Here is a 6,886-nt window from a genome sequence, read left to right as displayed (position 1 = left end):
ATATCATGCATAGCCGAAATGTACTTCGTGCTCATTTTGCATTGACTCAGGTCTTGTTGTCGATCCTATGATCCTTTGACCTTTGATTCCAGTTTGTATTTGGTGCCCTTAAACCAACATCCGGTTTTCGCAGTCATTTTCAAGTCCAATTGTTGTTGGCAAAATCCGTTAAAAGCTGGTTGTAGTCCATCGCTTACAGTCAGAGTTCAATTGTTGTTATTCCGGTGTCAGGTCATACATGAACCTGTACTGAAGATTTTTTCTCTATTTGTTCAATACTATTCAGGTCATGTATGAACCTGTTGTTGAACCTTTTATTTCGGGATCAGGTCATACTTGAACTTGCTCTGAAGAGTTTTTCCAATTTTTGTTCAATACCATTCAGGTCATATATGAACCTGTCGTTGAACCCTTATTCCGGGGTCAGGTCATACTTGAACCTGCTCTGAAGAGTTTTTCCAATTTCTGTTCAATACTATTCAGGTCATGTATGAACCTGTTGTTGAGCTTTTATTCCGGGGTCAGGTCATACTTGAACCTGCTCTGAAGAGTTTTTCCAATTTTTGTTCAATACCATTCAGGTCATGTTTGAACCTGTTGTTGAGCTTTTATTCCGGGGTCAGGTCATACTTGAACTTGCTCTGAAGAGTTTTTCCAATTTTGTTCAATACTATTCAGGTCATGTATGAACCTGTTGTTGAGCTTTTATTCCGGGGTCAGGTCATACTTGAACCTGCTCTGAAGAGTTTTTCCATTTTTGTCAATACCATTCAGGTCATATATGAACCTGTTGTTGAACTTTTATTCCGGGGTCAGGTCATACTTGAACCTGCTCTGAAGATTTTTCTCTGTTTGTTCAATACCATTCAGGTCATGTATGAACCTGTTGTTGAACCCTTATTCCGGTGTCAGGTCATACATGAACCTGTTCTGAAGAGTTTTTCTCCATGATTATTCCCCAGCGTTGTCAGGTCATGTGTGAACTGGTTGTAGCATCTTTTCCTTGATTCGGGTTAGTAAGTCGTATGTGAACTTACTACCGAAACCTCTTGTATCCCAAGTATCGATTAATCAAACCTCATTTTGATTACTCCCCAGTGTGTGCCTGATTCTCCAGCAGGACTGTCTCCCCAGCAAGTTGTTCCTTACCATTTGTCTGTCTTCCTGTGGACCATCAGCATTCCCCACAGTTTGGTCTGTCTAGTAGCGTCTCCTGTCAAGGGTCCACCATATCCCTAGCAGGGAAGAAAATTAAAAAAAAAAAGAATCATGCATCCGTGCATATCATATCATATCATATCATATCATATCATATCATATCATATCATATCATATCATATCATATCACATCATGTCATGGGGATTCAGGATCAAAATCCGGGTCTTCTTAGTATTTAACCATCTCCCACTATGATCATATGAAGAGTGTCCTGCTTCATATGATCTAGTAGAAGATACTTAAATAGGGGCAACTGTCATACCCCGATTTTGATCCTGAAATTTTTTCCATTTTTTCTTTTATTTTTGCATTTGCATACATTCATCAGTATAAAATGGATTTTAATATCTTGACTCTTTTTTATTTTTTAATTTGATTCTAATTTCAAATTAAGTTTAATTCCAATTGTCAATTTAATCTTAATTGTTTATTTTTACTAATGATTAAAACTCTAATCGATTTTTATTTCCAAATGAATGTTAGAGTTGATATCCAAGTAATTTTAAATGGATTATAGATTATTTTGTTTTTAATTTGGTTTTTTGCTGATTTGTTATTAGTAATTAAATTGATATTCAAACTAATATTGGATTATTCCTAAAAAAAAACCACATCCATTTTTATAATCAAAATTCAAAATCCAAAATCCAAAATCCATTTTGTATCCATAATGCATTTCAAATCAAATAATACATACACCAGATTTCATAACATTTAGTTTTCAAACATTTCCAAACTCATTTTCATACATACATTGCATATCCATTTCCGTTTCCGAACTCATTTCTAAAATCCATACCCATTTCCATAAACTAAAAAGTCCCGCTCCAAATTACACTTCACAACATTTTCTCACAAGTTCATCATGTTATATGAATCCTACAAGCACAATCCTAATGAACAATCAAAGCCATTAACAAGCCATGCGCTCAAAGCTTCATCAGGAATCTAAATCTAAACGTTCATTACATAATCCTAAGTCACAATTACATGTGGGATCCTATTACATAAACCATTTCAATCACACCATCCAAATTTTCATTTAACCCGATTACATCCATACACAAGGTTTCCAATCAAAAAATACATAAAGCCCACAAGTTACAATTTCTAGTCAACTCCAAAGAAAATTACGGTACATCATTGGAGCTTTTCAATCTTCTTCGGTAGAAAACCAACACCTTCTTCCATCCAACACTACAATGGAGGCGTCATCACCTTCAACTGTATGGTGGGACAAGCGGGACTAACAACTCTTGATTCTCTCAAAGTACTTCGATCTCTCAGACCCATTTCTCTACGGAGCCAGAAGGTTACGGCAAATCATGATGCGTTCGAGGTGTTCGATGAAATGCAGCATGGGGTGTACGCCCAGGTTTTCAGCAGCAACAAGGAATGCCAGGTACTCGGCCAGTGGCATCAGCAGCTGGTTTGAAGCCACCTGTGCAAGGAATGCCAGATAATAGTAAGCAAAATGTCGACACTGCAGAGAAAAAGCCTGAAGAAATGCAGAATGTGTTATGGGATTCAAAGAGAGGATGGAGTTGTACCGCAGCAAAACACAGGAATTGGCCCTGTACAAAAGCAGATGCGATAACCGCCTAAATGAGATTACAGAAAGGGCATCTGCAGATAAGCGTGAAGCAGAATCATTAGGCAAGAAATATGAAGAGAAATACACACATGTTGCCAACTCAGTGTTAGCATGACAGCCTAACCAAGTCCAACTTAACCTGTATCACGTGAGAAAAATCAAATCACAGTTGGAACTAGTTGTACACAACATATATTGATGTAACATGACCATCATAAGAACCAGCAGTTGACAAATCCCTTGACCCTGCAGCAATACCAGATTAATGCCACGGTTTAACCTTGCCAACAAAACCAATGCAAGGCATAACATAAACCAAGGCAATGCCTTCTGCAGCATCACTAGCAACCATGTCCTACAACATACAACAACATCCCAAGCGACAATACAGTCCAGACCTACCGCTCATGTGCATCCTAAGCCTTCCAATATTTCAAAACTCACAAAAAAGAGCAAGTTTGCAGCATATAATATAATTATTGTTCGCATACCTTTGTCGACTCAAAAATGCCGTCTTGCAACATTACCTTGTACAATTCTTCACAAGTTTGTGACCGGCATTAAGTGGCAAACAAAACCCAAAGAGATCTGGTATTGAAGACCCCTAAAGTGATTAAGCAAAATCAAATGGAAGATCAATGTCTAGAATTCCTCGGTCATAGTTTTGATGTTGTCATGGCATTTGCAGCAAGCAATCCATTAGCTGCCAATGCACCTGTTAACCACAAGAAGCTGCTTCTTTGAATCAAAATGCAAAAATTGAAACATCAACCTTGGGGGAAACCTTGAGAAGGGATGGAGCAAATCATGGGACAAATTCCAGAATTGAAGCCCATACAAATGCGGCAGCGTTCTCATGAATCACCAAACCGGTTCCTGTTGTCACGTCTGCTATATCATCATTTCCTGCAAGTATCAACAATAATCACGGATTAATACAATCCTGTTCCAACAATTCAGAAGCGCCACATTCCATTTGTTTCAGGTGTGTCAAGAAATTTATGAGTAGTGGCTTACCTGTTACTCACAGTAAAGAATGAAGAATCTTTGACAGGCTTGAGACCAACAAAGGGTAACATTGATTCACCCACCTCCAAAGAACTCAACACGTCGTATAACATTCTCCTGCAAAAAAAAACATGGTTTATCTCAAGTCAGCGAAAGTAACACAAGACACAAATCGTAAAAAGAAGTTCAAAGAGAAAAGGTAAGGAGAGCGTGGTAATGAGTCGTTCTCGTTTCAAATCCGTTACTGCAGTAAGAAAAAGCAAACCAATAAGGTCATATCCAAGCAAATTCTACAGTGGTGAGTCGCCCGCGAGTATGGTTGTGGACCTACAGAACAAATTACGCAATGGCAAGGAGTTACCAATGTAATTATTAAAAATGGTGAAAGAAAGGAACATAAACCAAGCGAGGATTTTCATGACTTCCAATCTGTATGGCTAAGACTCAGTATTCTTTCTCCGACAACGCAGCAGCTAAAGGAGCTCCAACAAGGTTGTGAGAAAAGCCAAACCGAATTCACTGCAGTAACAAAAAGATTAACAGCAGTAAGAATAAAAAGAAGAATTCCCAAATTGGAATTGAGACAAAAACGTAGAAGAAATCATATACCCAGTTTACCTGTTCCAATCCAAGCATCAATTTGGGTGACTGAAACCTGACCATCCAGAAGGAGGTTTTGGCATAAACCTCTTTTGATCCCCGGGTACCAAATCAAAACCCTATCTGCGGAAGATAAATAGGGAGCAGAAATCAGTAAGAGGGGGGATTCGAAAACGAGAGGGAGGCGGATTCGAAAAAAAACGGAGAACAAAAAAACCCTAGTCATAGATAGAGAGCGGCGAGAACTTTGAAAGGAAGAAATCCAAAAATCGGTACATACCTGGAAGAGAGAGGCGAAATAGTGAAGCTTAGGATCCATCATCACCGTCGCCGCCACCGAAGGTGAGTTTCCTTTGGCTTGAATCTTTCTGGAGTAATTGTTAGAGAGCAAGAGGGCGAGGATGGGTGAAAGTGAGACGGAGAGAAGAAGGATTAGGCTAGTGTGAGCTTTTGAGTGAGAGAGTTTTAACGAGAGAGAGCGATGGAGGGACGCGCTCGTGAGAGGTTGAGGATGTAAGGGTTTTAGGTGTGAGATTGAGAAGAGCTTTGTGAGATTGAGAGAGATTGAGTTCGTGAACGCGAGAACCAGAGAGGAAGACGAATGAGTTCGTCTGCGTCCTCGTACCCTTTTTCTTTTCTTTTTTTCATTGCTTTATTCTTTTTTTTATATATAAAAAGAACAGACTGTTAAATCCCCTTAAATGAATGTTTAGAATTTTCTAAGTAGTCATTTAGTTGTGGTTTACTATGATTTATTGGTTTAGGTTTTAGATTAAATGTTTTTTTAATATTCCCAATTCCCAACCTCAAGAATCCAACAGCCAGGCGGCTGGATTGTTCTTTGGTAATCCAACAGACCTTTACTATTTATTATTTTAGTTTCTTCTTTCTTTTTTCAATCTAGTATGGTTTATATATTTATGTTGTTACTTAAATAATAATTAATTGTAAATAGCCTAGTGGAGAGAGGGTAGTTCCATAGTCTCAAGAGGAGTGGGCTCGATACTCGTATGTAGCACCTTTTTAGTATTTCATTTTCTTTCAGCATTTTATTTTTTAGTGTTTTATTGTCTTTTAGCATTTTGTTTCTTTTAATATTTCTTATGTCCATGGTTTTTTATTAAATCCATCATGCATTCGAAACCACTTGAAAACTAAAAAATCATAATTTTCTCGATTTAATATCGAGCCCTTTTTCACACCCTCGTAAGTCGATTGCTTTTTTAAGCATCGCCGTCAACCTCACATAGCTTACTCTTGGGCTTTCTTACAATGAGCCGGTTCTCTTGCACTTACACGCATACTTTTGCATTATCTGTTGTTTGGGCCCGATTTAATTATTTCATTATTTTGAATCCCCATTTGACAAAATGTACCCCACTCCCCCGATGTGTAATAATCTTGTACTGTTTTATTTCTTTATTGCTTGACTGTGTAGTTAGCTACTAACACAAGAATAAAATTAACAATTTCAAAAATGCAAAAAATATGACTCGATCCAACGTCGAGTATTTTCTCAATAAACAAATCAATTCATTTCTCTCTCCATTCTATCCCATGTCTTTCAAACTTTCACCAAACGCTTGATTCAACGTCAAGCCATTTTTTCTAATAAAAACTCAAAAAAAATATTAATTCATATCCAAGACTTTTTTCAATAAAGATGGAAATGGAACGTGGTGTATACCGCGCACTCCTGAGACTAGGATTCGAGATGTATATCTCGCCAATCCTAGCTCTCGCCATCATCCAGGTTTATCCACTTTGTTTTTCCTCAAACACTCATTCAAATTTCTCAAACGTCCATCAATACTTGATCTAGGTCAAGTCATTTTCACAACAAAACTCAAAACACCTAATTCTTACTTAACACTTTTCCAGTAAAGGTGGAAATGGAACATGGTGTATACCATGCACTCCTGAGGTTAAGATTCGAGATGTATGCCTCGCAAATCTTAACTCTCGCCATCGTCTAAAATTGTCAATGTGGTTTCGTCAAACCCTTTCTCAATCAAATCTAAGATACCTAAATCTTATTTAACACTTTTTCAATAAAGGTGGAAATGGAACATGGTGTATACCATGCACTCCTGAGACTAGGATTCGAGATGTATATCTCGCCAATCTTAGCCCTCGCCATCGCCTAAAATTGTCAATGCGGTTTCTTCAAACCCTTTCACAATCAAATTCCAAAATACTTAATTCCTATCTTAATCTCTTTTAATAAAGATGGAAATGGAACATGGTGTATACCATGCACTCCTGAGGCTAGGATTCGAGATGTATATCTCGCTCATCCAAGTTCTCGCCATCACTCAAAATACGTCAACCAATCAAACTCTTTTCTCGCCGCCGTGCGATTAATCAAAAACCTTTTTCATAAACGAAAGATATATTGTCTTAAGTGATACAAAACAATGTTTCGGCCACGATTGTTGAGTAGAGATAATGACGCTTTTCCGAAT

Source organism: Lathyrus oleraceus, chromosome 1, assembly GCF_024323335.1.
Source record: "Lathyrus oleraceus cultivar Zhongwan6 chromosome 1, CAAS_Psat_ZW6_1.0, whole genome shotgun sequence".
Taxonomy (NCBI): domain Eukaryota; kingdom Viridiplantae; phylum Streptophyta; class Magnoliopsida; order Fabales; family Fabaceae; genus Lathyrus; species Lathyrus oleraceus.
Note: the sequence above shows the minus strand (reverse complement) of the source record.